The sequence below is a fragment of the Lithobates pipiens genome, unplaced genomic scaffold (genome assembly GCF_037356315.1).
Source record: "Lithobates pipiens isolate NorthernLeopardFrog02 unplaced genomic scaffold, aLitPip1_a1.2 Scaffold_1, whole genome shotgun sequence".
Taxonomy (NCBI): Eukaryota; Metazoa; Chordata; class Amphibia; order Anura; family Ranidae; genus Lithobates; species Lithobates pipiens.
In genome coordinates this window covers 93128247-93154995 of record NW_027507685.1, presented here as the reverse complement: position 1 = coordinate 93154995, position 26749 = coordinate 93128247, and positions in this window count along the sequence as shown.

Below are 26749 nucleotides of genomic sequence, written 5' to 3'. Positions count from 1 at the left end.
TCAGGAAGGAATTTTTTTCCCCTGCTGTAGCAAATTGGAGCATGCTCTGCTGGGGTTTTTTTTCGCCTTCCTCTGGATCAATTGTGGGCATAAAATTGGGTATTTGGATTGTACGATTATTTTTTATTTTATTTATTTGTTTTAAGGTTGAACTGGATGGACTGGTGTCTTTTTTTCAACCTAACTATATGTAACTATGTAACTATGTAACGGCCCACAGCCACGAATGACCTGGCTCGAGGACACTTTTACCAAACCTTACCAGCCTGATACAGCCCCAATACCAAAATTGTCAAGATGACGTCACTGAATTATAGGAGGGTCCCATACCACAGATGAGACCCTCCCACCATACACCACCTAACCTCTTGACCATGCCCACCTTCAAAACCCTGAAACCCCTGCCACCGAAGACACAAGTGAGAAACCTCACACTTGTGCGGTCCGCCACACACTCAAGGCCCGCTGAATTCCATCCTGCAGGCCCAAGCACCATGTCTATCCCAACGGCATTCAAATGAACCCCGTCACCCCTCAGGTAGAGCCAGTTATCCCCCTCCAATTCGGCATGGCGCACAGTAAGTTCACCATTCCTTACAAAAAATCTTGCCACCTCCTTATTCAGCTTGATCCGAGCCTTATTCAGCCTCTCCACCGATCTAGCAAGACGCCAGGAGCCCTACCCACAATATCGGACCAAACCAGGAGAGTCTGTGGAAAAAAAGGTAAACACAAAAAAAAAAAAATCAAACTTAATGTCCCTGATCAATTCCCTAGCAGGACGGAGTCCTAGATCATTCCCCCCAGCGTGCTCTACTAAAATATCAGGAGGCTGGTCCAATCTGGCATATGGGTGCACCTCTGGCAAAACCCTCGACCACATCATCCCCGGGACTCCAATCCATCGCACTCTTGCCAACCTTCTAGGGAAGCCGAGTTGTCGGCCATCCGGGCGAACCGCAGCCCGCTTTGCACCCCAAAACACATAGGAGTGTCCGATAAGCCACATCAAACACTCACTCTCTGAAAGACAAAATACAGTAAAAACAAACAACACTTAGACAAACTCCACCAACACGTGGAAACACAAGACACTCCACAACACGTCCATCGTAACACACCCAAGTAAACACGATACAGGACACATCACAGGAGATGTGGACGCACATACAAACGAAAAACGCCGGGATTCCAACGACCAATCCGCTGTAAGATTTGGTCGTCTAAACCCCACCTGGCCGCCTCAGTGGCCGCCCCAATACGAAATGAGTGAGAGGCATAAGCCCCAGGATCCAGACCACCCGCCCGCAGACATTTCCGGAAAACAGCCACAAATTGAAAACGGGACAACGCTGAACCATCAGCGTGAGTTAACAACGGGCCCGGACCTGCAGTCCGCAACCCTAACCAACGGACCACGGCCGCTACCGGGCAAGCCGGAGAGGAACTAACCCGGCCGAGCACCACCGTGATTCCCCGGCCTGCCTGATCAGTTTTAGATCTCCATATGCGCAAGTACAACCTGTCCCCTTGCACAGTCACATTGTCCAACCCCAAACCCCCGGCGACTTTAGTCGAGAGGCTCACTAATTCCCCTATCCTCATAGCTCCGAAAAAGGCCAAGACAAAAGCCATCTTGAACAAGACCGCTTCCAAAAGGTGTCGAACAGACCACTGGCAATTTATCCAAAAGCATTCCAAGAATCCCAAAAGACACCGGGCGTCTAGAATCGGGCAACTGCCGCCCTTTCCTATAACCCCTCAAAGCCTTGCGCGCCAAAAAGGATTTTGTAAGATCCCCCAATCCTGAAAGCTGGAAAAAGAACGCCAGCCCTGCCATCTTCCTATTCAAGGATGCGATCGAAACCCCTTCCTCAAAGTTCTTTCCGATAAAATAGAGTAACACATGTAACCTATCCTCATCATTTAAACACCCACCCACCGAACTCACCAACCTCTGCCATTCATCCCAAACCCGCTCATAAGCTGCCCAGGTACTGGAACAAACTGACCTGCGAATTAAACCAGTCACGGTGGAGAGACGATCTTACACAAAATGATCCGGGCAGGGGATTCCACACCGCTCCGCTTCCGGCGCCAACTGACGGAATTTGTCCCACTGTTGACGAGAAAGTGCATCCGCCACCGTGTTAGCAACCCCAGGTAAATGTACACAAATAAATTTAAATGCAAACACTGCAGCACCAAATGCCTCAGCAAGCACACCACAGGCGGAGATGAAGAACTCACCGAGTTGATCGCTTGCACTACTCCCAGATTATCACAATGTAACCGCATGCGTTTATTCCGAAATTCCTGTCCCCAAATTTCCACCGCTAAGACTATGGGGAACAGCTCCAGCAGAACCAAATTGCGAATGAAGGCCGAACCACTCCACTCTGCCGGTCAACACCCTGCACTCCACCTCCCTCCCAAATAGGCCGCATACCCGACAGACCCGGCCGCATCTGTATAGAGATCCAAATCAAAACTGGACACCGCCGCGTCCATCCACAAAGATCTACCATTATACTGGGCAAGAAAAGTATTCCAAACCCTCAGATCCTCCCGATGTGACCGAAGCAGCTTAAATATAATGATGTGGAGAAGTCACCCCAGCGGTGGCAGCCGCCAACCGCCTGCAAAAAACCCTCCCCATGGGCATAATGCGACAAGCAAAATTCAGCTTGCCCAAAAGAGACTGCAGGGCACTCAACTGCAATTTTTTACAATCGCACGCGAGCCCCACCTCTCTGCGAAGATCTCTAATTTATCCACAGGCAGCCTGCATTCCATCCTCCGCGTATCAATTATGATGCCCAAAATTTCAGCTCTTCGGCCGACGGCACCCCAAATTTTTGGAACAGATGCTGTAACGTAGACAACAGGATCTGGCATATCCGAGTCCCTGGGGGACCCACTACCAGAAAGTCGTCCAAGTAATGCACTACCGACTGCCACCCTGAGACGTCACGGACAACCCACTCCAAAAAAGGAGCTAAAAGTCTCAAAGAATGAGCAGGAGATGGCGCAGCCCATGGGTAAACAGCGATCCACAAAATACCTTCCCTCCCAAACGCACCCAAGGAAATGAAAGCTCTCTGGGTGAACCGGTAGTAGGCGAAAAGCCGTTTCGATGTCAGTTTTCGCCAGCAAGGCTCCCTGCCCAAAGGCCTGCACCCGTTTGATGGCATCATCAAACGAGGCGTAAGAAACCGCACATAACTGAGGATCAATGGCATCATTGACCGAACCACCCCGTGGATGAGACAGGTGGTGTATAAGACGAAATTTGTTGTGCTCCTTCTTGGGAACCACCCTAAGCGGTGACACCACCAAATTCTCCAACGGGGGGAAGAAAAAAGCCCCGCCATCCGCCCAAGGGCCACCTCTTTTTTCCAATTTTGCAGAAACCACCACCGAATGAACTCTCGCCGATCTCAAATTTTCGCTCTGGGAAGGCACAGTAGACAATGTACAAGGAATCTCAAAACCTTCGGAAAAGAAAATGCGCCGCAGCCCTATCGGGGTATCTATTGAGGAAGGGGACCATGCTTTCCACCTTCACCGGGGTTCTATCTTTTTCCAACCTCTGGTGCCTTACTTTTACCTTGTTTAAAACACTTGGACAAAGGGTGGGCACCGCCACATCCAGAACACTCATGCCGAAAATGGCACAAAACACGAACTTGCAAGAGCCATCGTTGAACCGCCAGCAGTACCCCTTGCGATTTGCGGCCGATGGTGTGGAGGCACTGGCACCCCCGGCCCCCCTGGAAAGGGTTGTGGTGCCAGTCTCACCTGCGTCATCAGCTTCATCCACAACCCTATATCTTTGTGGTCCTAGCGCAGCGAAGGCCGAACTGCCTTCCATTGCCTAAGGCCGCGTACACACGGGCGGACTGTTCGCCCAACCTTGTTCGGCAAACAGTTTCATCAAACAGTCCGCTCAAAATTTGCATGAGCGGACTTGCCCACACACGAGCGGACTGTTTGACGAACAAGGTTGGGCAAACAGTTCGCTCAACTTTTGAAATGAACGGACTCGCCCACGTAAGGCGGAGGCAAATCCGCCCATTTCGAGCGCGTGTACAGGTAGGCGGGGCCCGCGAAGGAGACGTCGCGGGCTCCGCCGCCTGGAATGGGCTTAAAGGGGAACCCCAACGCCGAAAAAAATCGGCGTGGGGTTCCCCCCAAGTCCACACCAGACCCTTGTCCGAGCACGCTACCCGGCCGGCCAGGAAAGGGGGGCGAGCGAGCGCGCCCCCCCTCCTGAGCCGTACCAGGCCGCGTGCCCTCAACATGGGGGGTGCCTTGGAGAAGGGGGGGCCGCGCGGCCCCCCCACCCCAAAGCACCTTGTCCCCATGTTGATGAGGACAAGGGCCTCTTCCCGACAACCCTGGCCGTTGGTTGTCGGGGTCTGCGGGCGGGGGGCTTATTGGAATCCGGGAGCCCCCTTTAAGAAGGGGGCCCCCGGATACCGGCCCCCCACCCTATGTGAATGAGTATGGGGTACAATGTACCCCTACCCATTCACCTGTGAACTAAAGTACAATAAAAAACACAACACAAAGAAAAAATATTTTATTGCACAGCTCCGGGGGTCTTCTCGCCGGACTCCTCCGCTATGTGTGTGTAGCTCTTTTGCTAGCGGAGGAGTCCGGCTTTCTTCCTCCCCGCCGCCGGCCTCTTCTCCCGACTTCGGGGGTCTTGTCCCCCTCTTCGGTTCTTCTGCCGGGCCACCGCGCCTGGTCCGGTGGCCCGGTCTTCTGTCGCCGTCTTCCGTTCTTCTGTCGCCGCCTTCGGTTCTTCTGCCGGGCCACCGCGCCTTCTTGTAGCTCTTTTACAGGCGGTGGCCCGGTCTTCTGTCGCCGCTGTCGTCGCCGCCGCCGCCGCCTTCCGTTCTTGTTCTTCTTCTTGTTCTTCTTCTTCTTCTCCTGGAGATGTTGACTCGACGATCTCTCCGGCCGGAATGCCAGGGACACGCTCCGCTGCCACTTATATAGTGACAATGGGGCGGTGTCACATGGTATATGTCACATGGGTTGGTCACATGGGTTGATGTCACATGGGGACTATGACATCGTAAGGGGGCGGGGTCACCATGTGACCAACCCATGTGACATATACCATGTGACACCGCCCCATTGTCACTATATAAGTGACCGCACAGCGCGGCTCTGGCATTCCGGCCGGAGAGATCGTCGAGTCAACATCTCCAGGAGAAGAAGAAGAAGAACAAGAAGAAGAACAAGAACGGAAGGCGGCGGCGGCGGCGACGACAGCGGCGACAGAAGACCGGGCCACCGCCTGTAAAAGAGCTACAAGAAGGCGCGGTGGCCCGGCAGAAGAACGGAAGGCGGCGACAGAAGAACGGAAGACGGCGACAGAAGACCGGGCCACCGGACCAGGCGCGGTGGCCCGGCAGAAGAACCGAAGAGGGGGACAAGACCCCCGAAGTCGGGAGAAGAGGCCGGCGGCGGGGAGGAAGAAAGCCGGACTCCTCCGCTAGCAAAAGAGCTACACACACATAGCGGAGGAGTCCGGCGAGAAGACCCCCGGAGCTGTGCAATAAAATATTTTTTCTTTGTGTTGTGTTTTTTATTGTACTTTAGTTCACAGGTGAATGGGTAGGGGTACATTGTACCCCATACTCATTCACATAGGGTGGGGGGCCGGTATCCGGGGGCCCCCTTCTTAAAGGGGGCTCCCGGATTCCGATAAGCCCCCCGCCCGCAGACCCCGACAACCAACGGCCAGGGTTGTCGGGAAGAGGCCCTTGTCCTCATCAACATGGGGACAAGGTGCTTTGGGGTGGGGGGGCCGCGCGGCCCCCCCTTCCCCAAGGCACCCCCCATGTTGAGGGCACGCGGCCTGGTACGGCTCAGGAGGGGGGGTGCGCTCGCTCGCCCCCCTTTCCTGGCCGGCCGGGTAGCGTGCTCGGACAAGGGTCTGGTGTGGACTTGGGGGGAACCCCCACGCCGATTTTTTTCGGCGTTGGGGTTCCCCTTTAAGCCCATTCCAGGCGGCGGAGCCCGCGACGTCTCCTTCGCGGGCCCCGCCTACCTGTACACGCGCTCGAAATGGGCGGACTTTCCGAGTGGGAACAGTCCGCTCATTTCGAAAGTACAGCGGACAAGCCCACACACGGGCGGACTGTTCGCTCAAACACAGTTTCAGCGGACAGTTTTTCGGAATTTCCGAAAGACTTTGTCCGTCCAACTGTCCGCTGAAACTGTCCGCTGAAAGCCCACACACGAGCGGACTGTCCGCCCAAACACTGTTCAGCGGACAAGGTTGGGCGAACAGTCCGCCCGTGTGTACGCGGCCTAAGTTGTTCGTCGTAGCGTAACCACGCTACGCCCCCATAAACCCGCTGGGCCTCACTAATGGAGTCCAGATAGCAAAAAGGGGGGGGGGGACAGCACTCCGGCGATTTTTCCCCAATCACGCTAGCATAAATGGTGAAAGCTTGCAGCCAGTTGCTGAAAGTTCTGGGAATCAGGTGATACCGGCATTTTTCTTCTTCCTCTCGTCCGGCTTAACCTTGTCCAGATTACATTTTTCCAGCGGCAACAACGCAAAGATCTCCACGTATTCCCCTTTCCAGATGCGTTCCTTCTCCTCTGGCTTCAAGTGCGCCCCAAGTGGTCCCTCGAAGCACACATAAACCTCCCCTCTGGCAGAGTCCGCCATCCATATCCCGTCCGCCATCCCCTCCGTAGGCCTAGGATCCACCGTAGTCTGCGCTGCACTTGGTCCCACTACTGCCTCCACCGCCATCACAGTCAGGCTGCTGGATCCTTCCAACGAGCTTCCCGCGGCGAGCCATCCACTGTCCCCCGCCAACATCCAAGCACTCACTGATGACACCCCTGGGGCTGGAGCGTGGCCGGACCCACCAGCCAGCAACTCCCTGCAACCCACCAACCAAGTTTGCAGCATGTGCTCCATCATTGGCATAGCCGCAGCCCCCCCCCCCCAGCCCTCCCCACTTACCGCAGAACCATGCACCCCTGAGCCCCCCACCTGACCCAGCTGAGACTCTGTAGTGCAAGGAACCACCACGGGGAGGGGGGACAGACACTGACACAGCAGGGGGCACAGTAGACACAGGTAACACAGAAGTAGGAGACATAGACAGCACAGGGACAGAGACAGAACACTTACCAGGCTGCCCCGGATCAAGACTCCGTCCAGCCGTCGCTCCTGCCGCCTGACGTCCAGCTTCTCCAGCCACATCCACAGCATGATGGAGCTCCTCTTCCTCCGATGCACCGAGCTCTCCTTCCGACCGGTCTTCCCCTCTGCTCTGCGCTATGTGCTGGAAAGCGCTCGGTCCGTCTCCTCCCGCTGGGCGCATGCCGCTGACGTCATCCTCCTCAGCCTCAGACGCACGGCCGCACGCTCTGCTCCTCCCACGCTGTGCGCTCTGCCTCTCCTCTCCAGAGACATTCGCCGCTCTCCTCTCCCGCAAAGGGGGCAGCGATCAGGACACCTCACATCTGCCAACCTGTCTTCTGTCCTGGAGGGTCGCAGCCGCATCCGTAGCCAGGCCAGCACCCGCCAAGGACACTCTCCCCCGCCGAGCTCTGCCAATGGGAAGGGCCTCCCCCCGTGTTGCAGCAGCCGCAATCCGCTTCCCTGAAGTCTCTGGGAAGGAATCAATAGGGACAGTAGTACTCCTGCCTGGGTCCCGCCGAAGAAGAGGATTCCTCCCGGCCCCAGAGGCAGTAGAGGGAGTGTGCCTCTTAGCCCTGGGTGCCGAAGGGTCCCGTTTGCCGGGGCTCCTAGTGTGGCGGCCGACCCTAGGGGTCACATCTGGGCTCAAGCGCTCAGGAGGGCGAGACCTCCTAGCACGCTGTGCACGTGGGGCAGGACCAGCATGAACCTGCCCCGACCCCTGCAGCATACCAGCCAGCTGCTGTTCAAGCCACTGGGGCCCATTCACTAATGCGGCTGCCCGCAGCTGGCCTAACATGCCCTCCACATCAGCCATCCTTAATTCTCCCTGCACTGACCTGTAACTTCAAATTCTCCTTCCCTGGCTGTTACCAACTAACCCTGTCAAGCCCCTACAGCCTACACCCTCTCAGACTCCGCCCTGTCTTGACCTACTCCCCCTACCACGCCTTCCCCTGACCCAATGTCTGTCTACCTCAATTTTGTCCTAACCCCTTTTAACATCTGCCCAGCTACAGCCTACCCTGCCCCCCCAGTCATGAGGGCCTTCCACTATAATGCTCTGCATTACATTCCAGGCCTTCTCCTGGACTCTTGATCGACATACATCTTCTAGGATGGGAAGCCAAAATATAGAAGTCATTGGGCTACCATAACAACCAGTCAAAACTAGTATTGTGGTAAAAATCTTCCAGCAATGGCAGTCTACTATTCTTCTCTGTCCGGTTTTCCAGAGTTCCCCCCCCCAGGAAGCATTTAGTAAAGATGATACACTGCACTCTCTCTGCTGGTGTGCGTGTCTTCATATATTCCTTCACATAACCTGTTTTTCCTATTTTCACAGAACCATCTGGCCTTTGTTATGGAGTATTGGAGCAGTGGAGATCTCTCCGACCTGATAAGAAATTCAGCTCCACTTCCTCTTGACACCTTAAGGTAAGTTTGATGTCGGGGTCACTTTGGAGTCGGGGGAAGATGACCACTGAGGACAGGCAGTGACCTATCCAGCTGATCCCATCCATCTATACCCTTATGTACTATAGGGAGCAGTCACTTTATCTTTACCATTAACTGGTGTGTGATGATTTTTGATGCTAATCCATGTATTTCTTTCTCCATTAGAAACCTAACAGCGGAAATTATTTGCAGCCTGCAATTCCTGCGCGACAAAGAGATCGTTCATAGAGATCTGAAGCCAGAAAACATCCTCTTAGACAACGCTGGCCACGCCAGAGTGGCGAATTTTGGATTGTCTGTGAAAGGAGTCACTGAGACTAAGAGAATTAACGAATATACATGGCCCCAGAAGTAAGTATGCTCCTGATATCAGATTTAATTATAACATTTATCAAGATATACCCATTATTATGATTGGATATGGAGAAGAGATCAACGGGTGTTCCACTTCCGCTAAATAGAGAATGTCTCCACTGGTGCCCCAGTTGCTTTTAATGGGTTTCCAGGCTAGAACAATATCCCCAACAAAAGCTGGGAACTTCTGAGTCATGGAGCAGTGTTGGGGCTTCTTTGTAGGGGGCATTGAGAGTAGATGGATTCATTTGCCTGGCCGGTTTCACACATATGAATGGGGTAAAACCTTCAGTAACTGCTTACCCACCGTTTCCCTTCTCCTCTTTAACATGGGGAGCTATTGGGGTCAGTATACCTTCAGTCACCTACTTTAAATGGGGCAATTAAAGGGCACCTCTAGGCAAAGCCCCAGAGTGTTTAACCCCTTTCTATTTTATAAAAAAAAAAAAAAAAAAAGGGTTTTGACTATACATCCTATTTAAGCCCCACCTCCAATATTCACAAGCTACACTTCCGTTTAATGCAGTTTCACTGCAATTTTAGTCATGCATGAGCTTTATACATCACATATGTCACTATGTTGTCATCTCTGTACTCTGCCTGGTCTGACAATGTGCTCATTCCTCTTTCTCTTATGTTTCTACAGATCTTGCAAAAAATTGATTATTTCAGTATGGTTGACTATATCTCCCTTGGAGTCATAGTATGCCAGATGGCGTTTGGGAAACATCCCTTCATCACCAGAACGGTCAACTGGGAACAAATCAAGACAAAAATTATTAAAATGGAGCCCAATTACGAGGAGGGTATGGACCCTGACCTCCATAACCTCTTAGTTAGGGCAAGTTACAGAGAGCCTCAGGCTCTTCTATTAATCAGATATTGTTATTGGTCATGCAGCATCTCATTATATTTCATTCTCATATATTTCATTCTTCGTTACAGCTTCCATGGAAAGACCAAGAGGCCGAAACCATCTAGTCAGTGACATCAGGAGCCATCCGTTCTTCAAGACCCTCGACTGGGCAGAGTTAGAGTGAAGAAAGTCAGCAATGCCGTCTGAATCCGAACCAGTAAGTATACAGTCCAAACACATTGTAGGGGGAGGGGAGAGCAGCAGGCTCTTCACCATCTAAGACATTTGTTTGAACAGACTTTTCAGACCTGTCTATGAATTTGTGATCACTATATAATCATACGGTCTGGTCTGAATGATTTCTGCTCATTATTGGAGATAATTATTGTGTATGTTATCTGACCACTAGAGGGAGCTAGGGTGGAAGGAGTCTACTTGGTGAAATCTGCTGCACCTCGGGGGTGGGGTTCACCATACTTTGTTACCATCCTCTGTATCAATTAGAAACAGTAATGAATGTCTTTTTCTTTCTAAATTTGCGAGGAACCATCAAATAACAGCATGCCATTGAATGAATTTATCAACTACCTGGACCGGAAGGCTCCAATATCACCATATGAGCAGGAGTATTTCACAGGCTTTTCATACATGAGCGACAGTCTGATGATGTCACCAATGGACTTATTTTCATCTCCACCATCATCGCCAGAGAAGAAGCCTCATTTTGCTCACTGCAGTGACAGCAGTGAGTGGCAGGTGGAACCAATGGACTGGTCTCTATTACCAATGAATATCCATGGACCAGTACCAACTCCAATGGAGAACCATTATAAGGAGGCTCTTCAACAATTGGCAGAGCGAATGGTCTTTCTTCAGCCACAACCAGCAGTCAGACAGGAGAATCTCTTCACACCCTGGCCAATGGATTATGAGGAGGCTCATATGAACCTAAAAGAGCCAGAGAAGCAAAATGATATCTATGACTTTGGCTACCAGAGAATCTGTTTACACCGTGGCCGATGTACCATGAAGAGGCTCATAACAACATCATAGAGCCAGGGGAGCAGAATAATATCTATGACTTTGGCTACCAGAGCGTTAGTCAGATTCAGCAGCCACCACAGGACTTCTTCCCAACGGCATATAGCCAAGAGAATCTCTTTACACCGTGGCCGATGTACCATGAAGAGCCTCATAACAACGTCATAGAGCCAGAGGCGCAGCAACACTTATGTGACATATTTCTACCATCAGAGAGACATGACAATTGACTTACAGCATGGCCTGTGTATTATGAGGAGGCTCATAACATCATAGAGCCTAATGTTCAGTTTTTCCCAATTGCCTTTGTCTAGTGCACACCTCTCCAGACTGGACGCACATGGGCCAGTTTTTATCAGTGTGCTTTTCTCATATTCGGTGTGCGTTTACTACATTTGTGTGCTTTTCTTATATTCGCATGTTTTTTTTATATTCGTGTGCTTTTCTTATACTTGTGTTCTCCCCCTGTTGGAAGAACAACAGCAATCTGCCTATCTATACACACACACACACACACACACACACACACACACACACACACACTGTGAACGATGTACAGTGTGCATTATACCCATCTATCCAGCAGGTGGCACTGTAGTTTGTATTCTATGGTACAAAGTAATAACAAGATGTACCGTCTATATATAAATGTGTACTCCTCGCGAGCAAGGTGAACCTGGGGGTCGTGACCTGGGGTCAGCACACAGCTAAGTCCAAACTCTGGTGAGGGGGGTCCCTGGCAGAATACCGGCTGGCCCTTAGATTCCACGCCCTGGGGGATCCCGTGTCATCTGCTCACCTGTGGGCTCACACCAGTGGCGCAGTGACAATCATCAGGTACACAACTACTTATCTGATGAAACACAAGAATGAAACATTAGAGAACCTTCAAGAAATGGTTGCCATGTCTAGCAACAAATTGCAATGCAAACCAGGACTTGCAACCTACCTACAGAACAGACTACCCTCAAGAGCTATTATAAGTACTCCATTCGAAATGTGCATGGATCAAAGCCTAACATAGGGCACATCAGAATCTTTGGATGTAAAGCATATGCCTATAATCCAAGTGAAAAAACGATCCAAACTGGAGAACAGAGCCATAGAGGGCATTCTAGTAGGCTACAGCAAGAAAACAAAGGGTTACAGAATCCTACACCCAAAGACTGACAGAGGGACAATAATCCATAGTGTTTATTTCAATTTGGGCGGCACAGTGGTGTAGTGGGTAGCACTTTCACCTAGCGGTAAAAAGGGTCACTGGCTCAAATCCCAAACATGACACTACCTGCTCTGAGTTTGCATGTTCTCCCTGTACTCTGGTTTCCTCCCACACTCCAAAGACATGCTGGTAGGTTAATTGGCTTCTGTCCAAGAAATTGGTGATATCCTTGATGGTAGGGACCGATGTGAGTGTGTACTCACTCAGGTTGAACTGGATGGACTGGTGGCTTTGTTCAACCTTACTATGAGAGCTCATCACCAGAAACACCAATCCCTGAAAGCTGTGAAGTGAATATGCCAAAAAAGTTTGACCAAAGCAAACCTGTGCAGGAGTCAGAACAAGGAGGTAGAACTCACATTGCCTAACTCAAGTTCCCCACCAGATCCTGCTAAACAGAGAAGCACGGATTAAGAATGAAATGATATAAGGAGTGCTGGACATGACAGTGTGGATGAGGGACACAGAGGGTTAAGCTTTATGGGTGGAGTTGAGGAAAAGGTTTGCAGGAAACAAGTTCAGTGTAGGGGAGGGGTCACATAAAAGGGAGGGGTGTGGCTTTAAGGGATCATTGGGAGCCCAGTGTGACACAGAGGAGGCAGTTTTTCCCTCCCTAATGTTATGTGTTTGTTTTTGTGTTTTTTGTTGCTGGTCTTTTCTTCTTTTGCAGGTTTCATCGGTTGTCACGGCAGCTGAAAGTTTCTCGTGTTGGCGGTGTGTTTTCTGGTGGTTTCTGATGGTAGACAGGTACTCAGAAGGGATCTGAGGGTGTGGGGGGCTCATCTAACGATCGGCCCCTCTGGGTATTCCTGAACGTTGGAGGGAATACGGTTATGTTCACTGGCGGAAGTTGTCTCCGACCAGTCACAAGTGGAGGCCTTTGGGAAGTTGGTCAGGTGTACCGCAGTGATTTGGTATTGGCTTAAGTGGGGTCACCGTCAGAGATCACCAGAATGGGCAGTTAATGTTATTTAATGTGGTTTAATGTTAATAAAGTTATTTATATTTATATATTTATATATATTTATATATTTTCATATTTACAAGTTATTGGAGTGAATTTTGAGTTATGTTTAATAAAGGCTGTTGCGGCCAGTTTACTCCAACCTATGGTGTGGTCTCGTTTCTAATAGGTAAGGAATAGTATAAGGGGAACATTCAGACTACACTAGTCATGCCTGAAATCAGAAGATCCACTTGGACTACAAAGGGAATACAAGCTGTTATACACTGTCAAAACAAGGAAGACATGGGGCCAATAAATGGAGAAAAGCAGCAGAAGAATTAAAGTCACCTCAAGAAAATAAAACCTGGACACTCGCAGAGATCCCTCCTAACTGCAAAACTATAGGAAGTAAGCGGACTTTCAAAGTAAAGTCAGATGCAGAAGGGAATAGCCACAAATACAAAGCCAGACAAGGTTACTCCCAGAATTTGGTGAAGATTACAATGAAACTAGTCGTTAAAGTGGTTGTATACTCAAAATTTTAACTTTTACCTACAGGAAAGCCTATAATAAGGCTTACCTGTAGGTAAAAAAAAATATCTCCTAAACCTGTACGGTTTAGGAGATATTCCCCTCGGTATGCGCCGCTGACTGCAGCGGCGCATGCGCACAAGGGGATTCTTGGCCTGAAAATCCGGCAGTGTCCGGCCAGCCGGAATGAAATCTCCCGCGCGCATGCGCGGGAGTGACGATATCGCGGCTCCGGCCACTCACAGCGCCGGAGCCGCGATACCCGGAAGAAAAGTGGATCGGGCCAGATGTCGGGGCCTCGTTCTAAGGTAAGTATTTCATGACAAGGTAGCCAGATACCTTACTACGCCAATCCATACATGTACACCCCTTTTATACCTTTTCTTATAAAAAATGACACAGACACCTGCTGGATGTAAATGGCCTTTCCAGGCCTTTATTTAAACAATAAACCAAACTAAAACTTTTTCTTTAAAACTTCTGTAACCATTTTATTTTACCATATATTTTCTTGTAACCAAAACCAGCTCATCAGATAAACAGTTGTTGATCCCTGACGACCCCATTTCAACTTGAGCCTGTAATCCCAACTTTTTATGGCATTCGTCCCCAGCCGCCAACTTGCCTCGGGGACTTACCAATTGACCACAGACCCCCAACTTATTAGCCCGTCAGTCTGGCCAGCCGCCAGACCACCCGGGAGGACTCCATACCCATGATGGGTCCTAACTTTACCAAAACCTAATTTGGAACAGATAGATTGCATACCAGCCGTCAAGGACCCTACCGCCACGCGTACTCATGGTCACCCCATATCCACCCAACCCTCCCCATTAACAGGGCGGGCGGGCGGGAACGTTCCTCCTGACCTGCTGCTCCAGACTGCTGACCCTCCTAGACTCACGTGCCTTCACATCAACTCTACTCCACCCCCTCTTACACCATCCTCCAATCAGGTAAGCCTTGTAACATTCTTAACCCCTCGTACCATTCCCCTGCGTAAGCCTTGCACCCTGTCATGTATGTCCTACGCTTACGTTGCACTACAGCTACGTACATGTCTTGACAAGGTAGCCAGATACCTTACTACGCCAATCCATACATGTACACCCCTTTTATACCTTTTCTTATAAAAAATGACACAGACACCTGCTGGATGTAAATGGCCTTTCCAGGCCTTTATTTAAACAATAAACCAAACTAAAACTTTTTCTTTAAAACTTCTGTAACCATTTTATTTTACCATATATTTTCTTGTAACCAAAACCAGCTCATCAGATAAACAGTTGTTGATCCCTGACGACCCCATTTCAACTTGAGCCTGTAATCCCAACTTTTTATGGCATTCGTCCCCAGCCGCCAACTTGCCTCGGGGACTTACCAATTGACCACAGACCCCCAACTTATTAGCCCGTCAGTCTGGCCAGCCGCCAGACCACCCGGGAGGACTCCATACCCATGATGGGTCCTAACTTTACCAAAACCTAATTTGGAACAGATAGATTGCATACCAGCCGTCAAGGACCCTACCGCCACAGCAGCACAAGAGTGACACCTCACCCTTGTGCCTGCCGCCACACCTGCAGAGCCCTGCCAATGCCATCTTCCAAACCCAAAGCCCACAGGTCAATCCCGATTGGGTTAAGGTGGACACCATCCCCCCGTAAATACCTCCACGTCTCCACTTCCAACTCCCAATGCCTCACCACAATACCACCATTCCGGGCAACAAACCTCCCCACCTCTTTGTTCACCTTAATCCGGGCCCTATTAATCTTCTCACAAGACCGGGCCCCCCTCCAAGACATGCGGGCCACAATATCGGACCACACAATAATCATGTCCGGGAAGGCAGTACGAAGCCTGAGGAAGTCCCACCGTATGTCTTTAATGATGTTGCGCATCGGCCTGACAACCAAGTCATTACCTCCCACATGTAGGACCAGTACGTCCGGTGCCCGATCCAGGCCCGCATAGCGATGAACCTCTGACACCACCCTGTGCCACATCAGTCCCGGGATGCCAATCCATCGAACCCGGCCTTCATCCCTGGACAGTCTGAGTTGCCTGCCGTCCGGCCGTACATCCGCCCGTCTAGCCCCCCAGAACACAAAAGAATGTCCCAAAATCCAAATGAGACATCCCGGCTCTGAAATGACATAACCAAAAATTAACCAACCCAACCCAAAACAACCAAAAACATATAGTCGACCACTCCAATGACCATACTCCCACCCCTTTTACACGAGGTGCGGTCGCACATAAAGCCGATACCTCCGAGACTCCCACCTCCCAATTTGCTTAATAACCTCTTCCGGCAATCCCCATCTAGCTGCCTCCGTGGCCGCCCCTATCCGGAAGGAATGAGCAGCATACTCTCCCGGGGACAAACCCCCGCTCCGCAAACACTTCCTCAACACTGCCGTAAATTGAAACCGCGAAAGGCACGAACCATCCGCATGCATGAATAACACCCCGTCCCGGTCCGGGCGAACCTCCAAATAAACCCTTAAAGCCTCCACCGGACAAAAACTAGGGTCCGTCCCCCGAAACAATGTTACCCGCACCCCTCTACCCAACTGGTCCGTTTTGGACTTCCTGACCAAAATCACCACCGAAGAAGGGGCCCATGAAACGTCACCCCTCCCCAAACCCCCCGGAGCTGTTTTAGATGGCGACACCAATTCTCCTATCCGAAACGCCCCAAAAAATGCCACCAGGAAAGCAGCTCGGAAAAGTAGTTGTTCAAAAACCAGAGAACACACTTCCCGGACGTGGCTCAACAAAATACCCAAAACTTCAAAAGAAATCGGGCGCCGCAAATCCCGTTTTGCCGCCCCTTTTCTAAAACCCCTCAACGCCTTTTTAACTAAAAAATTCTTAGTCACATCCGCCAACCCCTTACATTGAAACAAAAAGGCCAAAGCCGACATTTTCTTGCTGACTGCCGAGCCCGACACCCCAGACACATAATTGTAACAGATAAAACCCAATACCCACCGCAGCAGCTCAGCCGGGCCCTCCGACCCCCCAACCTCACCCAACCAGTTCGACCATTCCCTCCACACTGCATTATAAGCCGCTCGAGTACCTGCACTCAACGACTGCTGAATCAGTCCTCCGATGATTCCAACGCAATCCCCCACATCTCTGGAGGGCACGGGTCCCCGCGTCTGTTCGCGTCCGGAGCCATTCTGCGAAAGTCCTCCCACTGGAAACGAGACAGAGCATCCGCCAACTTATTCTCAATCCCAGGGATATGCACCGCATAAACAAACGCATTAATCCGTAAACAACTGAGTACCAACCTCCTTAACAACCTAACCACCGGGGGGGAGGAGGCCGAAACATTATTTATGGCCACCACCACTCCCATGTTATCACAATGGAAGCGCACTTTTTTATCCCGGAGCTTGTCCCCCCACAATTCCACTGCCAGAACTATGGGAAAAAGCTCCAGTAACGCCAGGTTAGTTAAAAACCCCGCCTCCCTCCAAGAGTCCGGCCATGGTTCGGCACTCCATTGCCCCTGGCAATAAGCTCCATAACCTGCCGAACCCGCTGCGTCAGTAAACAAAACCAAATCAGCGTTGCTGACCTGTCCCTCCTGCACAATCGCTCTCCCATTAAACTCCACCAGGAACACCCCCCATACACCCAGATCATCCCGTAAGTCTCTGGACAACCGCACAAAATGAGTGGGCACCTTCACCCCTGCTGTGGCTGCCGCCAGTCTCCTGCAAAAAATTCTCCCCATAGGCATAATCCTGCAAGCAAAATTCAATTTGCCCAGGAGCGATTGCAATTCCTTCAACCTGAGTTTTCGTTTTCCCCGCGCTGCGACCACCTCCTGCCGCAGCGCCACCACCTTCTCCTCAGGCAACCTACATTCCATGGCCATGGAATCAATCGTGATTCCCAAAAACACTATCTCCGACCTGGGACCCTCCGTCTTCTCCCTCGCCAAGGGAACCCCAAACCGTTCGGCCAAATGTTGCAACGTCCCCAGCAGTATCCCGCAGCCGCGGGATCCTGGCGGCCCTACACACAGGAAGTCATCCAGGTAATGTATGACCGAGTTGACTCCCGCCGTCTCCCGTACAGCCCATTCAAAAAACGAACTGAACAGCTCAAAAAGTGCACACGAGATAGAACATCCCATGGGCAAGCAGCGATCGACAAAATACGACCCCTGCCAGCAACAACCCAACAAGCGCATACTCCCTGGATGTACCGGCAACAAACGAAATGCCGCCTCTACATCCGTTTTAGCCAAAAGAGCCCCCCTGCCATACTTTCTCACCCACGCTATCGCTGCATCAAATGATGTATAAGTAACCGCACAAGCTTGCGGGTCAATACCATCATTTACCGATCCGCCCCTGGGGTAAGACAGGTGGTGAATCATCCTGAATTGCCCCGGTTCCTTCTTCGGAACAACCCCCAAAGGCGAGACCACCAGATCCGCCATCGGAGGGGCAAGAAATGGGCCGGCCATCCGGCCCAACGCCACCTCCTTAGCCAATTTTGCCGACACCACGTGTTCATGCAGCAAAGCCGACCTTAAATTCTTGGCCAGCGGGGGAACCTCCCTCAACGCACTCGGAATCCTAAACCCATCCCGAAAACCAGCCTCCAACAACCCCGCCGCCGCACGATCAGGATACCTACTTAGGAAAGGAAGCATCCTTTCCAGCCTCACCGGCGTCATCCCTTTTTCCAGCGAAATCTCCAGTACGACCTTTGCCCTGTCTGAAACAACGTGCGAAGGGGTGCCCTCCACTGCATCCCGAACACTCGTGCTTGTAACGACAGGCGTTACCAAACTTGCACGTCCCGTCGTTAAATTGCCAGCAGACCCCCTTCTTTTTTGGGGCCAGCGATCCCGCTGAGGCGGCGGCGCCGGCCCCCCCTGGAAAAAACTGTCCCGGGGCCCGGGCCGAAGTCATCAACTTCATCCACAGGCTGATGTCCTTGTGGTCCCACCTAATGGACGTCCGTACCGCTTTGCGTTGACGAAACTGTTCGTCATAACGTAACCAGGCCAAGCCCCCATAAACCCTGTGCGCCTCACTAATGGCCTCCAGGTAACAGAACAACGCCGAACAATTCTCCGGCGCCTTTTCCCCAATCACGCTAGCTAAAATCGCAAACGCTTGCAGCCAATTCGCAAACGTGCGCGGAATAAGCCTATATCTCCTCTTCTCCTCCTCGTCTTTCTTGCTCTCATCAGGCTTGACCCTGTCTAAATTAAATTTCTCCAACGGCAACAACGAGAAGATCTCCACAAACTCGTCCTTCCAAATCTTCTCCCTCACCTCCTTCTTCAAATGCGCCCCTAACGGTCCCTCGAAGCACACATAAACTTCGCTCCTCGCCGCATCTGCCAAGCGAATCTTTTCAGCATCCTTGTCTTTGTCCACCGCAGCCCCACTTGGTCCCTCGCCGTCCTTCCGCGCCAGCACCTCCCTCTCTGTCTGCGTCTCCGCTGCCACCCCACCCACCGACAACCCCAACCCGGAGGGGACAGCCGTCCCCAGCTCTACCCGAGCCGCGGCGGGCGGCCCTACCCATGGAGTACTCGGGGCGTGCACCGGCCCCGAGTCGCCCTGCAGGCTGCGCAGCAGCTCTTTCAACACCACCAACAACTCCCCCCCCCCTTCGCCCCCCCCCACCCCTGCATCCCCCCCACTCACCCCCGCAAGAAACCCCCCCACAGACCCCAAGGACTTACCGGGCTGCTGTTGCCTGGAAGGCTCTCCAGCCGCTGCCCCTACTGCCGCCGCCGGATCGCACTCGTCCTCCTGCAGCTCTCCCTCTTCCATGCTGCTGTCCTCCGTCAGTGTCCTGACCCTCGGGGGCCTCTGCGCTGGCATGCCAGACGGCCCAGGCCGCTCCCGACCGGTTTCCTGTCGTTGTACATGGCGGCCGCCATGTTTTTTGTTTACTAGGACATCACTTCCGGTCGCGCCGACCTCACTTCCGCCGACGTCATCAGCGTGCGCCGCGCCGAGCGCGCGCGCGCTGTTCCTCCGCTGGCCCTCCCTCCCAGGCACAGAAACATGCCCGGAGGCGTGGCCACCCGACTGCCGCTCTGCATCTTCTAATGGGCCCCCCCCGAAGCTAAGATGGCGCCCACACGTGGCAGGCCGACGGCCGCCTCCGGGACAAGGCCGGCGCCCGAGGACCCCACTCTCCCCCGTCGAGCGCCCCCCCCGACCGGAGCATCGCCAGGGGGAACCACTGGAACCACCAACGATCGCGCGGTCCTGGAGGTGGCCTGAGGCAGGATCCGGTGAGTGACCCCCCTCCCTCTGGGACTCAGCCGTGGACGGGGATTCCTCCCAGGCCCCCCACTAGACGACCGGGGTGTCTGCTTAGCAGGGGGGCCTGAAGGGGCCCAACTGGGGCTCCCAAGCCGGCGCTGAGTACGGGGGGCAATGTCAGGGCTAAGGCGCACAGGGGGCCGAGACCTCCTTGCCCGTGTCGAGGGTACCCCATCTGCGGAAGGTCCCTGCCCTACCCCCTGAAGGGTGGCCGCAATTTGGCTTTGTAACCAGTCTGCGCCATGCTGTTCTGCGGCTGATCGAAGCTGGGCCCAAAGCTGCTCTAACCCACTCATCTTTTCCAGGTAGCTGATCCTGAACGTTCCTCCTGACCTGCTGCTCCAGACTGCTGACCCTCCTAGACTCACGTGCCTTCACATCAACTCTACTCCACCCCCTCTTACACCATCCTCCAATCAGGTAAGCCTTGTAACATTCTTAACCCCTCGTACCATTCCCCTGCGTAAGCCTTGCACCCTGTCATGTATGTCCTACGCTTACGTTGCACTACAGCTACGTACATGTCTTAATGAGCTAGTATGCGGTGCATACTAGCTCATTATGCCTTTTGCTTTGCAGGTTTAAAAAAATAAAATAAAAATTGCGGGTTTACTACCGCTTTAAGTGTTGAGCAAGGGGACAACCTTGTGTGTAAACATCAGAAGAGCATTTACAGTCTTAAACAATCTGCAAGGATGTGGAATGTAAAAGTAAACAAAGTACTTACTAAAGAGGGATTCTCAAGCAGTAAAGTAGACCCCCGTCTCTACTCCAGGAATCAAGAAGACAGATGGATATACATCCTTATCTATGTTATCCAGCATCTGACCTGGGTTTGATTCCCGGCCAACGCAATTACCAAGATAGCTGCCTAATCTGCTGTGCAAATGAAATGCTTTTGGAATAAAATGTAAACCAAAAGGAAAGAGAGAGCCCGCAGCAAGACAAAAAAATAGGCGGAGGGCGGGCATGACAGGATTAACTGGGAGACTCAGGGATCCTGTAGGGGCGTTGCCGTGCAGAGGCTGGGAGGGGAGGAGCAGTGTTAATGTGTTAGAGTGGACAGCTCCTCCCCTCCTCAGTCTGCGGGGAAACGAGCTTCAGCAGGGAGCTCCAACATGGCGGCCGCGGAGGACCTATTCGCGCGGCTGAAGGCCGCATCGGCGTCCCGCGGTCCGGGATGGCTTGAGGAGAGGCTGGCAGCGGCGCTGGGTGAGGTACCCCCGGTGGCCGAGCGGGAGGGTGGCGGGCGAGCGCGGCGCTCCCGGCCGCTGGCTCGCTTTGCACCTGACCCCCCTTCCCCCCCCCGACCTGGGACACGTGGAGGCAGCGGCAGGGATGGCAGGGGACACTCGGGCCCGCCCGCGAAACGCGCGGCGCGGCCTGCGGAGCGGCCTGGGGGGACTGTTGGGCTTGGGGACCTTGGGGCTGGTCTGAGCCAGGTGGGGGGGGGCTGGACGTTCACGGCCGGTGGCGGACGGGAGCAGGAGGCCCAGGACTGTGCGGAGGGCCCTACCTCATGGCCTGGAGGCGGCGGGGGCGGGGCCTGCATCGGGATCGCCCGGGAGGATGGCTGCCGGGCGCAGGGGACTGTCGGCAGGTGGCGCTCCTGGGATCGATGGTCGGCAGCCGTCCCCTGCTTTGGGACGGCGGGCTGTGGCGGACGGCGGAGAGACGGCGGCTGCCTGCAGTGGTCTGGGGCGGCACTGCGATCAACGGCAAGCTGGCCCGGGCAAGTCCTCACGGAAGTCGGCAGGCGGATCTGGCGGGTTGCAGAAGGCCAGGGAGCTCCGCGGATCCCCGGCACCCAGTGACGTTTCCGATGGATGGCTGCCAGCAGGCGAGGCGGAGTTGGCGGACGTCCGCTCGGAGGGAGAATTGTCGCAGTCGGAGGACGAGGGACGGCACAGCATTCCGACGGCAGTGGACCCGGGACCCTCGGCTGGTGGGACTCCATCCAGGCAACACGGTGAGTCCGCTTATGTTTGTTATTCTGTGTCTGGCGATGTGGGGGGGGCGGCGGGTGGGGGCCGGGTAGGTGCGGGGCGGCCGGCGGGGGCCGTGCCCATTGCGCCGACCGCAGCGGTCACGGACCGCGCGGCGGCGGATGAGGGGTTGCGGGGTTTTCTGGCGGGTTTGAAGGAGCTGGTCCATCAGTTTGAACCGGGAGTGGGCGGGGCTGGGGCCCCGGTGTCGGCTTGGGTGGCCCCGGGAACGGGGGACATTGGGGGGCGGGCGGAGGCGACGATAGGGGCTGCGGAGCCGGCGGCGCCTGCTGCCGTAGTGGCTGCGGTGCCTGACCTGGGGGCGGGTTTGGCACCCGCTGGGGGTGGGACGGCTTCGGAGGCCTCCAAAAAGCAGGACTTGGTCCGTTTAGCGGATGCGGCGAAATGTGAGGTGTATGTTTGCTTCGAGGGCCCCCTCGGGGCTCATCTGAAGCCTGAGGTCCGCGAGAAGATCTGGAAGGGTGAGTATGTGGAGATCTTCGCCCTGCTGCCGCTGGAGAAGTTCAATCTGGATAGGGTGAAGCCGGAGGATCACAAGAAGGAGGATGAGGAGAAGCGGCGGTACAGGCTTATTCCCAGGACGTTTGCCAATTGGCTGCAGGCGTTCGCGATTTTGGCTAGTGTGATAGGCGAGAGGAACCCGGAGCACTGCTCTGCGCTGTTTTGCTACTTGGACGCCGTGGGAGAAGCCTATCGGGTCTACGGGGGAACGGCGTGGTTGCGTTACGACGAACAGTTTCGTCAGCGGAGGGCGATTCGCCCGTCTTTACGTTGGGATCATAAGGACATCAGTCTGTGGATGCGCCTTATGACTTCAGCGCGGTCGACTGGCCAGTTTTTTCCGGGCGGGGCCGGTGGGTCCACTAACCCCGGACAACCGGCCACAAGGAAAAAAAGGGGTGTGTTGGCAGTTCAACGAGGGGTCCTGTAGGTTCGGGGGGTCGTGCAAGTACAGGCACGAATGCACTGGCTGCGGTGGGGGTCACCCTTCGTCCCGCTGTTTCAAGCACGGGAAGGGCAAGGCCGGTGATGCGGCTGGAAAAGGGGACAACTCCGGTGAAAGTGGGAAAGATGCTGCCTTTTCTCGATAGGTATCCGGATCGGGAAGCGGCGCAGTTGCTGGCCCGGGGGTTTGCGGAAGGTTTTCATATTCCGGCACAACTGGGGGTGACACCCCCTTTGGCTCGTAATCTGCGTTCGGCGTTGGCTCACGCCGAGGTGGTGTCTGCGAAACTGGAAAAGGAGGTGGCTTTGGGGCGCATGAGCGGCCCCTTCCCGACGGCGCCCATTCCAGATTTGGTGGTGTCTCCCTTGGGGGTGGTGCCCAAAAAGGAGCCTAATAAATTTCGGCTCATTCATCATCTTTCGTATCCAAAAGGGGGATCGGTGAATGATGCCATTGATCCTGAGATTTGCGCGGTGTCTTATACGTCCTTTGACGCTGCGGTCTTTTGGGTCCGAAAATATGGGAAGGGGGCATTGATGGCTAAGACCGACATTGAGGCGGCCTTCCGGCTGCTCCCGGTCCACCCGGACAGCTTCCGATTGCTGGGGTGTCATTGGCAGGAGGGGTTCTACGTCGATAGGTGCCTGCCCATGGGATGTTCCATATCATGTGCTCTGTTCGAGAGGTTCAGCTCTTTCTTGGAGTGGGTGGTGCGGGACGTCGCGGGATTGAACTCAGTGATACACTATCTGGACGACTTCCTCTGCGTGGGCCCGCCTGCTTCGGAGTTGTGCGCGATACTCTTGGCTACGTTGGAACACGTTGCGGACAAGTTTGGCGTTCCCTTGGCTCCGGACAAGACGGAGGGCCCGCGGACGGTGTTGAGCTTCTTGGGCATCGTGCTGGACTCGGAGAGGATGGAGTGTAGGTTGCCGGAGGAGAAACTGCGGGCGCTCCAAGCGGAGATTCGCGGGATGTTGGGTTTGCGCAAGGTTCAACTTAGGCCGCTGCAATCGCTGCTGGGTAAGCTGAACTTTGCGTGTCGCATACTGCCAATGGGGAGGGTGTTCTGCCGACGGCTGTCGGCCAGTACTGCGGGGGTCACCTCGCCCAAGCACTATGTGCGCTTGGTCAAGGCACATAGGGATGACCTTGCGACATGGCACGCGTTCCTGGCTGAGTTCAACGGCAGGGCGCTTTGGATGTCGGGCCCGGTCAGCAATTTTGATCTGGAACTGTACACGGATGCGGCGGGGTCGGCGGGCTTCGGTGCCTTTTTTCAGGGCAAGTGGAGCGCGGGGCCTTGGCCGGCTGCGTGGAAGGAGGCGGGCCTGGTTAAAAACATGTTGCTGCTGGAGCTTTTTCCGGTGGTTTTGGCGGTCGAACTGTGGGGGGAGGCTTTCCAGAATCTGAAGGTGCGCTTTCATGGGGACAATTTGGGGGTGGTGCAGGTGATCAACAAGGTGTCGGCGGCCTCACCGCCGGTGGTCCGGTTGCTCAGGCACCTTGTATTGCGCTGCTTACAGTTGAATGTGTTTATTTATGCTGTGCACCTTCCAGGCGTTGAGAACGTCATCGCTGATGCTTTGTCTCGCTTTCAGTGGGACAGGTTTCGGGACTTGGCGCCGGGGGCGGAACTGCAGGGGGTCCCTTGTCCGGAATGGCTGTGGAGGATTGTCTTGGACGAGTAGCGGGCTGGATACGGCGGTCGGTGAGCGAAGCGACATGGTCCGCATACAGCAGGGTGTGGAGTGAATGGGCTGCGTTCATGCAGCAGGCCACGGGGGGTATGGGGGAACAGGATCTGCGCTTGCTGGTTGTTTATTTTGTGGCCAGGAACTTTGAGGCTGGGGTGTCTGCGTCCGGGCTTACTAAGAAATTAGCAGGGTTGGCGTTTTGGTTCAAGCTCAGGGGTTTGCCGGACGCGACAAAGGATTTCTTGGTCGGTCAGGCCATGAAGGGTTATCGGCGTTCTCAGGTCCGGAGGGATTCTAGGCGCCCGGTTTCGTTCGAACTTTTGGGCCGGTTGTTGGAGCAGGTGGTGTGGGTCTGTTCGTCGCCATACGAGGTGGTTCTGTTCAGAGCGGCTTTTGCTTTGGCATTTTTTGGGGCTTTGCGGGTGAGCGAGTTGGTCAGCCCATCGCGGAGCCGGCTGGGTGGTCTGGGCTGGGACGCGGTGTGTGAGGTGGACAGACTGTCCATCCGGGTATGCCGCTCCAAAACGGATCAGCTGGGCAAGGGCAAGTCGGTGCAGGTGTTTGCCTTGCCGGGTTCGCCTTTGTGTCCGATTGGGTTGGTGCGCAAATTTTTGTCGGTTCGCCCCGCTATCCACGGGCCATTTTTGGTGCATCAGGATGGGCGATTTCTTTCGCGTTTCCAGTTTTCGGCGATTTTTCAGCGATGCTTGCAGGATTTGGGTTTGGGGGGGCAAAAGTTTTCCTCTCATTCCTTCCGCATTGGGGCGGCCACGGAGGCGGTCCGGTGGGGTCTGGATGAGGCGGCGGTTAAGCGTATTGGGAGGTGGGAATCCAGGAGGTTTCGGTCGTACGTTCGTCCTCATTTGTTGGTTGCGTAGAGTGTGGGGTGGGGGATATGTGAATGCTTATTGTTGCTTGTTGCTTTTCTTTGTGTTTTTGGTTTGTGTTTATATTGATGTTGGGGGTATGTTTTTGTTTTTCTTTCTTCTCTTCCTTTTCTTCCAGGTGGCCGGCCGGGCAGGGTGTGGATAGTGGGCCACTCATATGTTTGTTGGGGGGCTAGAAGGGGAGATGCCCGCCCGGATGGGCGCCAGCTTGGGTTTTCTAGGCAAGAGGCCTTGATACGCTGGCTGGGGTTGCCGGGCATGCTGTGGGGCAGGGCGGTGTCGGAAGTCCACCGTTTTGCTCGCTGGGACGGGCCTCCGGATGTGCTGGTGCTGCACGTCGGGGGCAATGACCTGGGGGTCAAGACCATGCTGGACCTCGTCAAGGAGATCAAGTTTGATTTTTGGCAGTTGCGCCTTGCTTTTCCACACATGGTTATGGTGTGGTCTGACATGGTGGCCAGGACGGCATGGCGGTTCGCACGGTCGATCGACCGGCTGAACAGGGCCCGAAAAAAGGTTAATAGGGAAGTTAGTGGTTTTTTCGTCAGGAATGGGGGTTTGGCCATCCGGCATCTTGAACTGGAAGTGGACACCTGGCGATTCCTGAAGAGGGATGGGGTTCACCTGAACGATGTGGGTACCGATATTTGGTCCCTGGGGATCCAAGACGGGATCCAGCGAGCTGTGAGGGTGTGGCAGGGCATGCAAGGGTAAGGTGTTCCCCTTGCTTGCTGTGGCATGTGGTTGGTCTGTGCAGAAGAAGGATTTTACCCCAGGGATGGAAGAGTTCGGGGCCTATCGGTGTTATAGTACCCGTCGGTTGGTGATATAGCTAACAGTTTTAGCTACAGTGGGTGATTAGGTGCACTGCGGGCAGTGTTTGGCCTCTGAGCCAGTTCGTCAGCTGGAGGTCCGTTATAGTTTGGGTACCGCAGTGCTGTTAATGGTTTATGGTGATTGGTGGGTTATCCGAGCACAGACCAACGGGGAGGAGTTGCAATGTAGGAAGTGCCTTAATATCTGATTTAGTTGCGTTCATTTATGTTATTTATGTTATTTATGTTAATTGTTTTGATATTTTTGATAATAAAATAATTGGCTGCTACGGCCATGTTTTACTCCAGATGGGTGTGGTCTCAATTTCTGGGGTAATAGAGGGGGAGGGGCGTAGTAGTTTTTAAGAAGAAAAATGTTGGGTCAGTAAGTCACATCAGTTATACAATAGTCAAGAGAGCCCGCAGCAAGACAAAAAAATAGGCGGAGGGCGGGCATGACAGGGTTAACTGGAAGACTCAG